This window comes from Tenrec ecaudatus, chromosome 1 (genome assembly GCF_050624435.1).
Source record: "Tenrec ecaudatus isolate mTenEca1 chromosome 1, mTenEca1.hap1, whole genome shotgun sequence".
NCBI lineage: Eukaryota > Metazoa > Chordata > Mammalia > Afrosoricida > Tenrecidae > Tenrec > Tenrec ecaudatus.
The window spans coordinates 58,345,579-58,356,625 of NC_134530.1; the positions used below are offsets into that span (position 1 = coordinate 58,345,579).

The 11,047-nt window shown below is 48.4% G+C and overlaps 1 pseudogene; it reads right to left on the bottom strand.

Moving 5' to 3' along the window:
• Window positions 1-584: 584 nt before the first annotated feature.
• LOC142423093 (ferritin heavy chain pseudogene) lies at window positions 585-1,994 on the bottom strand (annotated as a pseudogene).
• Between the last annotated feature and the right edge of the window lie 9,053 nt (window positions 1,995-11,047).

The window sequence follows — 11,047 nt, forward strand, 5'->3', positions numbered from 1 at the left end:
CTCTTGCAACTCTTGTTACAATCCATACATCGCTTTTATCAGGCAACTTTGTACATATGTTGCCTTCATTCTTTTCTAGACATTTACTTTCTATGGAGCCTTGGTATCAGCTCCTCTTTTTTCCCTCTCTCCCCCCATGACCCCTTGATAGATTGTAAACTATTATCTTCATGTCTCACACAGACCGCTGTCTCCTTCCCCCATGTCTGTTGTTCTTCCCCCTGGAGAGGGGTGTATGGCTATGTGTCAATCATGATCCATTCCCCCTTTCTTCCTACCTCTCCTCCTCTTCCTCCTACCTTTTTTTTTTTTCCTGCGCAAGCTCCATTTTATTAAGTAGGATTTTGCAGTGGACCTGGGGTGCTTAAAAAATTTGACCGCCTGGGCCCAGGGCGGCTCTCTGGCTCCTCCCCGCCAAGATGTCTGAGACAACAGCTGGGTATCAAATGGTTTTAGACTTTATCTGAAGGAAAGGTACAAATGGAAGAACGGAATGGATGATTGGGCACAATTTCTAGAAAAGGGGCAGGTCTACCCAGCATGCATGCGCTGCCTTGGTGACTTGGGGAAGGCCGGGCTGCTGCTTAGCTCTCTCCACCACTGTCTCCCACGGTATGCTGCCGGAGAGATACTCGGCCAGGCCGGAATCTGGGGCCCCCATCTTGCGCAGGTTGGTGACGTAGTCGCCCAGCTGTTTGATGGATTTCACCTGCTCATCCAGGTAATGTGTCTCGATGAAGTCACAGAGATGGGGGTCGTTCTTTTCCATAGCCAGTTGGTGCAGATCCAGCAGAGACTGGTTGACGTTCTTTTCCAGGTGCAGGGCACACTCCATGGCCTTGAACCCGCTCTTCCAGTCGTCATGGTCTGGTTTCTTGATATCCTGGAGGAAGATGCGGCCCCCTCGTTGGTTCTGCAGCTTCATCAGTTTCTCGGTGTGCTCTCGCTCCTCGTGAGACTGGTGCAGAAAGTATTTGGACAAGTTCTTCAGAGCCACGTCATCCCGGTCGAAGTAGTAAGACATGGACAAGTAGACGTAGGAGGCACAGAGCTCCAGGTTGATCTGGCGTTGGATGGCGGCCTCTGAGTCCTGGTTGTAGTTCTGGCGCACCTGTGAGGGAGATGGGTCACAGCTGCGGAGGAGGCCTCGGGGCGTCGAGAGTGTGGCGGGAGGAGGTGCTGGGCGGCGGGCTTGGCGGCTGGTGGAGTGGGTGGGAGAGGCTGGCGAGCGCCGGGTTCTGTTCAAGCACTATTGAAGCAGGAGATCTCTGCGGCTCTGTGAAGGTCTGGCCCCTCCTACCCTTCTGGTATCACTGTTCCCTCTCCTGTTCCTGGATTCTGTGTGTGTGAGCCCCCATCTCTTTTCTATACCTGTGTACTTGTTCCAGTCTAGTCTGAATTGAGAAGCAGCACTGGGGTCATGGTAGTGGGGGGTGAGGAAGCCTCAAGGAATGTGAGGAGTATGGTGTGTTTCATCGATGCTTTCCTGCACCCTGGTTGACTCATCCCTTCCCTGTGGCGCCTCTGTGAGGGGATTGTTCCATTTTCTACAGATGGGCTTTGGAACTCTGCTCCAACCACCCTTGTTCTCAACAATATGTTATTATTTGTTTGTTTGATATGTGTCTTCTTATGCCTATTACCCAGTCCTGCCAATGACTCCTCATGATCGCACCACCAGTGGTGTGCTTCTTCCATGTGGGCTTGTTGCTTCTCTGCACCAGAATGGCGGGCTTGTGTAACTTCAAACAAGCAGACTGCTTATAAAGATTAAAGAAAACAACACAGAAAGAGTTGTGCTCTTCTTCATATTCATCTGAGCAGCAATGGTCCAAACCAAGAAGAGTTTGATTCTTTCTCTCCCGTGGTAAGACTCCCAGAAGAGGTTGTTGTTGCCTTGGTGCAAATCTCAAGCCAAGATTTTTACATTATTCTTGGCCTTTTCCTTGCAATTACCTCCTGGTTACAAACGGGCTGCTGGGGACCACGGACATTGTCTACAGTCCAAGTTGGCTAGAAAATAAAGCTTTGCATCAGGCTTCAAACGCCTGCTTGATTGGTCTTGGCTGTAGGCATTAAAGACATCTGTGTATCTTTGTTGTTTTAACCCCTAGTGATTTATGGAACAATATTAGGGCTTACTCAATTGTTAGAGGCTGGGAACTAGTAAGGGGAAAGAAAAACCCAACAAAACTCAAGGGTTCTCCCAAGGGCCAAAACAGAGGACAGTATCTGGACAGGACCTTTACTACAGGCAGACACCACTGACCCACTGTTGATGTCACGGGCCACCACCTTAGCTAGTGCCAATGAGCTCCCAACCATGGTTCTTTCCTTGTTTAGCTTGCGCTAGACTCCAAGTCCTGTGTGCAGTGCCTTTGAGGGGCCCAGCCCAGCCTAGCAGTCACAGTTCTGGTGAGGGAAAAGGTGTCGGGAGTTGCGTGATTTGAGAAGACATAACAAAGAGGCTGTTTGCAGAAAAAGAAGGGGAAGAGCCGGAAAACTACAGGCCGAATGCATCATTCTAGACTTTGGTCACAGCCAGATGCCATGATGGGCCTGAAGAGGCCAGGGATGATTAGAGCAACAGCCAGGTCTAACAGTCCGGCCAGCCTGTCAGAGGGCTGTGTCTGTAGGAGCTGCGGCATTGGGTAAGAGGACAGTCTGTCTTGCCAATATAGTGCATCAAGGACAGTCTAGGGAAATAAAGACCTTCGCTCTCGCTAACATCTCCCAGTGCTCCCCATGGACCGTGTCCGAGTGGCCCCAGAGGGCAGCGAGGTCCATCCAGGTTGGTCTCTGGGTGCATCTGCTCAGCTACTTACCAAAATATTTGAGTCCACTCAGAGGCCCCAAAAGAAAGTTCTGGTGACCGACTGGAAAAAAACACACAGAAAAAAAAAATGGCTCAACCGGCCATGTAAAGCTGTGTGGCATGCAGTTATCCTCTAACAGCCCGAGGGTCACGAAGAGTCAGCATCAACTCAACGCCAATTGGCCCCGAAGACACTGAGCAGAGTAGCAGAGGACAGCGAAAAGACCAGAGGGGCAAAGAAACGTTGCCTAGCACAGCCGTCCTTTGACTCCCATGCTCTCCCGTCCATGAAGCTTCTGGGTCCGAACGTTCAGGTTTTCAATACAGACAACACCCTGCTCCCTCTCCCACCGCATCACCCCAGGCTGCTGTCAGTTCAGTCACCCTCTCTCCTCCAGCCGACAGCAGAGCCGCCGCCACTGTCCTGCATAAAAGGCACGGGAGGGGCTCCAGAAGCCATCGATCACACCTGACTACATGAGTGCAGCTGTGCTCCAGCAAAGCTTCATTTATGTGAGGAGCTGATACCAAGGGCTCGGGCAGAAAAAAAATGTTTTGAACATGATGATGGCAACATAGGTACACATGTGCTGGACACAATGGATGTATGGCTGGTGGTAAGAGCTGTGAGCATTGCCAATAAAATTATTAAAAACAACAACTTTATGGGTATTGAAAAACAGAACTTGGCATACATGCTCATATATCTCTAAATATTCTTCTTGTTTTAGTTGGTTTTTGTTTTCCCCCAACAACTTTACCGTTAGCTCTAGGACCATATAAAACCAGCAAAAGGCTGGAATTGACCCCGGATTATTGCTTGCCCATCTCTGCCCCCATTAAATCCAAGGTTCTCCAATTTATTTCCACTCACAAGATCCCTGGAGGACAGAGTGGAAGTCCTTATGGGATTTCCCAGACAGCTCTTTGTGGAAGCAGCTGACCCCATGATTTTATCCTGTGGAGCAGTGGGGCCGCTGGAAGTGCTGATGTTTCCATTAGAAGTGGAGGGTTGGAAGCACTGGACCACCAGGGCTCCTCTGAGCTCGGTAGTAGCTAGTAAGCCATTAACACCACTCCCAGGAGCTCAAGCTGACCTATTAAATCCTCAGCCCCAGGGTAGTCCACCCAGGCCCTGAAGAATCCATGCAGGCCCCTCTCCTCCCTCCCTCTAACCTGCAGTGGCCCCTCTCAGCTGTCTGGCTCCCCAGGGACCAGAGCAGGAATCGTGCTGGGGAGAGGGAGGCTCTCCAAGATCGCCAAGACCCCCAAGCTAGGCGCTCTTATGCTGCTGGCCAGGGGTAAGAGAGAGAGCATGAGGGAGGTAGGAGGGATGTTACAGTTATTTTTCCTGACCTTTTGTTGCTTTCATTGTTAATTGTAGCAAAAAGAGCCATAAGAAGGCATACAGGTGAAATCATCTGAAAAATCCAATACCCACAACAATGCTGTGTTTTCCTCAACATCCATTGGCTGCCTCGGTGTCATGCTGATACAACCCAAATGCCAAACAGACACGATCCACAAATGTTTGCTGCCACCCCCTGAGGTGTACCCCCCTCCCCCAGCGTGCCCAGGGAGGTCTCACCACCCACGGTGCTCCTCTCCCCTCACAGCTAGCTCACAGGTCACACGCACCACTGGCCAACCCGGTTTCAACTGTCCTCATCAAAAAGACCTGGAGCAGATGTGAATGCAGTGTACCAGCAAGTAGAGGGATGCCAGTGGAGGGGCCTGAGGGCCCTGCCACAAACCCAGCTACGTGAAAAACTGTCCCTCCCCCCAGAAGACTTTACTTTCGAGGACAGCACTGACGCTGCAGCTCAGGGAGAGGGACATGTCTGATTAGAGCAGACGAGAGCAAATGAAGGGGGAGGAAGAGAGAGTGGAGCACATCCTGACCCACCAAGCCTGGAGGACAATATCCCCATTCCGAACACCCAATGCAGAGTGGACCATATGGCTGATCCCACTATGAGACACGACGTCCCTTGCGGATCCATGGCCCTACGGGGGACAACACTGGAGACGCAGTGTCGGGACTGGCCCAAACTGACCTCGCAACACCGAGGCAAAACACCAAAGGCGTGTGCTATAGTTTATTGTGCCAGCCTGGCTGATAAACACAAGTAGGATTAATTGAAGGGCAGAGGAATAAATGGCTCGGTGAGCCTCACCTTGGTTGTTCTGTGCCTCAGTTTAAAGGGGTACACTACCTGTGGGATGCCTAGCCTGTGGACTGTGTCGCTGCAAGTTGAGGTCCCTTTAAGCCCACACGATTGGAATGTTCATCTCTGGAGCTGGGGACTGACAGTTGATGACAGTTGGGGACCTGCCTTGCTGTTTGCTGCCTGGGTATATATAGCCCAGCTCTCTCTACAGAAGGGGACTGGCACCTGGCAGCTCTTAAAACTTGAAGGACTGCTAGTGTCTCACTGCTTTATAATTTAACTGTTAATTTCTTGTATTATCTATCTGTATATTATTTAACGGTTTATTTCTTGAATTATATATCTATCTTTATAAATATATTTATATATAATTACTAGCAATCTGGTTTGTCTCTCTAGAGAACCCTGTCCAATACAGCGTGCAACAGAGCAATGGGGGGAGCAGAGCAGAGAGCTCCCGAGGGAGTACAAAGGATAGATTTTGGAGCCAGAGCATGGCACCCTATCAGATTTGATGGGAGGACATGCCTAGAGGTAAAAAATCAGACCTTGATCTATTTACAGAGGGTTTTTTCTTTTTATTTATTATTATTTTTAATTTATTTATTCTTTTCTTGGTCATTGGTTTCCTTTATTGTCGTCATCATTGTGTTCTCTTTTGTCACTTTGCCTTGCTATGCCTTGTTTTTTGGTGCATATTATTATCTGCAGATCTATCTAGATAATATAGGCTGGATAAACAGTCTGGAGGAGAAAACAATGGGACCAATGGTTCTGGGGGGACATAGGAGAGGGGGAGGTAGGGGAAAGGAGGTGGTATTGACCAACCCAGGGATGAGGGAGCAACAAGTGATCCAAAATTAGTGACAAGGAGGGTGTGTGAGGCCTGGTAGGGATTCATCAAGGGCAACATAACTGAGAGAAATTACTGAACCCCAAATGAAGGCTGAGCATGATAGTGGGACAAGAGGAAAGTAAAAGGAAATAGAGGAAAGAACTAGGAGGCAAAGGGCATTTATAGAGGTCTAAATACAGGCCTATACAGATGTAAATATATTTATATAGGATGGTAGGGAAATAGATCTATGTGCATATATTTATAGGTTTAGTATTAAGGCAGCAGATGGACATTGGACCTCCACTCAAGTACTTACTCAATGCAAGACCACTTTGTTCTATTAAATTGACATTCCATGATGCACACTTTCCTGACACAATCACTTAAGACAAAGGTGTGCATAAGTAAATATGATGAAGGCCGGCTGATGGTGCTTGGCTGTCAAAAGATATAGAGTCTGGGGGCTTAAAGGCTTGCAGGTAAATAAGCAGCCATCTAGCTCAGAAGCAATAAAGCCCACATGGAAGAAGCACACCAGCCTGTGTGACCACAAGGTGTAGAAGGGATCAGGTATCAGGCATCAAAGAACAAAAAATCATATCATTGTAAATGAGGGGGAGTGCAGAGTGGAGACCCAAAGCCCATCTGTAGGCAACTGAGCATCCCCGTACAGAAGGGTCAAGGGGAGGAGACGAGCTAGTCAGGGTGCAGGGTAGCAATGATGAAACATACAACTTTCTGCTAGTTCCTAAATGCTTCCCCCCTGCCCCCCTCATGATCCCAATTCTACCTTACAAATCTGGCTAGACCAAAGCATGTACACTGGTACAGAAACACAGGGAAGCCAGGACAGATGATCCCTTCAGGACCAGTGGTGAGAGTGGCAATACCTGGAGGGTAGAGGGAAGGTGGGGCAGAAAGGAGGAACCGATTACAAAGATGGACATATAACCTCCTTCCTGGGGGATGGACAACAGAAAAGTGGGTGAAGGGAGATATAAGACAGTGTAAGATATAACAAAATAATAATACTTTATAAATTATTAAGAGTTCATGAGGGAGGGGAGAGCGGGAAGGGAGGGGGGAAATGAGGAACTGATACCAAGGGCTCAAGCAGAAAGCAAATATTTTGTGAATCATGATGGCAACAAATGTACAAATGTGCTTGACACAATGGGTGTATATACAGATTGTGATAAGAGTGGTACGAGCCCCCAATAAGATGATTTTGAAAGAAAGAAAGTTGGCAATCCTTAAAAAAAAAAAAAAAAAGAGGCTCAGAGTGTCTACTCGTGCGTGCAGCTCTTACTAATGGCCAATCTCTGCCTGAGGGGGTTAGGATCACAAACCCTAACCCCACAGACTCCCCCACAGGAGCCGGGAGCCACATACTTGTCTGTGAGAACTCCACAAAGACAAGATCATGAAATCCATGACTGCGCTTTCACACCTGAGGGGCAGCCTGACAGTGACTCACTCTGAATGTAAACAGCCCTGGGGCAGTGGTGAGGCAGAGGTTGTGGGGGGAATGTGGATTGTGGACAACTTGATAGAGACACACACACACCACACAGCATGTGCTGCACAGCACAGACCACAGGCAGCTGACACAGCATAAATAATTCTGCACTCCCTCTCAGGCACAAATACACGGACGGTGCCAAGGAAAACATTTCAAGCTACTTGCTTAGCAAGCCCAGAGGTCCTACGTGAGAGGCAGGTCAAAGCCTGGGTTAGGGGAGACAGGCACGTTTATCCACAAGCTCTTGCATGCCTCTCACCATGGCTGTTGACATAGTCCAAGTTAAGCAATGGAAAAGTGAATGTTCTCTTACACCTGAGGGGGAGCTGGCAGAGAGAGAAGAGGGGGGGAGGGAGGGAGAGAGAAGAGAGGGAGGAAGGAAAGAGGGAAGATATGGGACGAGGGTTCCTCAGAGATGACTGAGACAGACTATAAATGAAAACAGTTCAGGTGCTAAGACGCTCCGATCTGGGTTCCCACCGAATGGATCAGCTGCATGACCTTGGGCAAATGACTGAACTTCCTAAGACTCAGTTTGCCCTTTATCAGTGGTGGTTCAGGAGACGCAGGTGCACTCCAGTCATGCACAGGCACTACCGGAGCGTGGAGGGAGGCTTACATGTTGCTGTGATGACGAACAGGATTCCGTAGAGCTTCCCAATGAACATGGACTAGAAATAAGAGCCTAGCTATCTACTTCCGGAAGTCAGCCGAGGAAAGCCAGTCTGCTTCTGGAGCGCATGAGGTCCCCATGATTTGGGAACTGGCTTATTAGAAGCGAGCAACCACAAAGTTATTGTGGAAGCTTGGTAAGCTATCTTATGAGAAGTCCCTGGTGTGCTTGTTGGTGTAGAGTAAGCATTCAACAAATAGTGTTGCTTCAATAAGTCCAGAGGCTGATACACTATGTGAACCCCATGACCTCAGCCAGAGACCTGAAGTACTAGATGGTGCTCAGCCTCCACTGCTGACTGGTACTGAAAGGAATCAGAATAGGAGGCCCTGGATAGAGCGGGAGGAAAATGTTGTCTAAAACATTGAGAGACTGGTCAAGCCCTTAGGACTTCAGCCCTTAGTCATATTCAAACACAGATAAAAAGGTCTAGAAGGTGAACAATACAGCCAGGGGTATATACTCCTTAGAACACCGATGAGAGCAAAGGCAACTTTTGCCAGCACACAGCTCAGAAAGCGGGAAGGGCCAGGAAGGAGGGATGAGGGCAAGTGTAAACCCAGGGAGGCCGTGGGAAGAGGATGGGGGCATTGTGGGAATGGCAGTCTGTATCGTGAGTAAAAAGGTGTATGAACCGTCAAATCCAAAACCAATTTGATCTGTAAACTTTCACCCAAATCATAATACAAGTAAAACGAACATTTGAAAATGAGGGATTTGTCATTTCTTCCCCTCTCCGATGGCTGGAGGAAATAAAACCACATCCAACTCAGTGCCTTCAAGGCCATGCCCACGTCTAGTGACCCTCAGGGACAGGGTATGACTGCCCGTGAGTTTCCGGAACGCAAGCTCTTTACTATTTCTAGGAGGAGAAAGGCCCATAGTTCTCCTAGTTAGGGGCTGGTGCTTTCGAACTGCTGACCTTGCAGTTAGCAGCCCACTGTGTAACCACTCCCCAGCAAGGGCTCCTTGTGGATGGAGCAAAGGGGGCGTGAAATCTCTCCTCCAGCAAACACTGAGCCTAGTCCCCTACAGCCAGTCCCCAAATCCTCAGCATCCACTCCTTCACCAGCACTTCCTAAAATGTTGCATCTATCTGCCCCTGGTACTGTGGATAGCTATCTCATTTTTGAGTCCAAATGCTGGAATTTGGTTTTCTGCTCCCTGGCTCAACTCCACCCTGCCTTTCTTCCTTGTATTCCCTCTTTTCCTCCCACCAGATTTCCATCTCTCCTTGCTCCCTGCTCATCTACCTGCAGTAACTAGAGACCATCTACAATGTACAACCTATTCAGTGCAGTTCTAGGCATTCAGCCTAAAACACAGTCCCAGAAAGAAGACAGCTGCTGTCCCTGATCTCCATGGCCTTATGTCAGGTGTGAGAGAATGACAACGAGCAAATAAATAACAGAGGTTAAGGTAGAAGGGTTGGCCAGGGCACCAAGAGACAACAGCTCTCATATTTCAAAGGAGGCATTAGACCATATGCAGAATTTACAAAGGAAGTTGTGAAAAGCAGTTTCACATCTGTGTATACACAGGTCAAGAGTTAAATGAGGGGTCAATATTTTAGTGGAAACTTGGTTGTCAATGTTCTGGGCATCCGCCCCTGCCCAGGGGAGGAGTGGGAGGCACTGCTACCGGTCACCAGCTTTTGGGTTTCCACCCGACAAGGACTTTGAAGTCAGCTGTCCCCTGGTGACTGGCTTTGGCTAACCAGTATGTCTCTTCCAGAAAAAACAACAAGCATTTCCTGGCCCACCAGTTCTCCTCTCCCACTCAGTCAAAACCAAACCAAACTCACTGCTGTTGAACTGATTCCAGCTCACAGTAAACCCCATAGAACAGAGTAGAACTTCCTCCATGTGTTTCAGAGAGTTTTTATTTTATTTTATTTTTTACAGGAGTAGGTAAATAGCTTCATCTTTATCTGGCTCATGCAATAGCAATTGTAAAAACTTTAAAAAAAATTTTTAATGTTGATCTCTGGTGGCAAGCATTGGGCTGTTAATTGCAAGGTAAGCCGTTCAACTCCATTGTCCACTTCTTGAGCAAGAGATGAGGTTTTCCACTCTCATAAAAATGAACAGGCTTAGAAACGCTCATTAGGGTGACTAGGAGTCAGAATTGACTCCATGGTGGTGCGTTTGGGTGTTAAAATGTAGGTAGCACAACATCAGCCAGTTCAACATTTTCCACATGTGCACTTTGGTTTGAGAGGAGCCAAATGGTGAGAGTGGCTCACCACAGATTGTTAAGCTAAGGGTTAATGGCTCCAGCCTACCCCGGAGCACCACAGGAGAAAAGCCTGGCTAACTACTTCCATAAAGATTCCAGCCAAGAAACTCTGGAAAACAGGGGTCCCCGTGTGTCAGGGGCCAACGTGCTGGCCAATGACAACAGCCACAGCCATCTGGTCAACCCTGTCACATCAATCGTGTTATATAGTCATCACCAATATCTGTTTCAAATTTCTCACAACCGCACACAGAAACTCATGACTTCCTAGACAGTGAGCCCCCCGCCACCTGGTCAAAACTACTCGACTCTGGTCTCTCTGCATTTGCTATTCTAGGCATTCCAGATTAGTGAGATGATAAAATATTTGTCCTTGGGTGGTTGACTTACTTCACTCAGCATTACTTTCGAGGTTAACCTATGTTGTGGCATTATCAGGACTCCGTTTCTCTTTACGACTGATGACTATTCCATTATATGTACAGACAGCATTTCGTTTATTCATTCACCCATCCGTTGATGGGCCCTTCGTTGTGTTTATCTTCTGGCACTGGAGTAGGGCTGAAGCAGCCCGGTCGCACCAGAGTCTCCTTGAGTCACTGCTCTCCAGTCTCTTGGGCACCTACTTTGGCGTGGAATTGCTAGGACGAAGCACATGTGACATGGAAGTGCCAGAAGACCATAAGAGACTGAGTTTGACCTTCTGAGAGCCACTTCCCTGAAGGGCTGCCTGGATCCGTGATGAGATGAGAGCAAGAAATTCACTTTTGTTACTCACCACTTTGGTTGT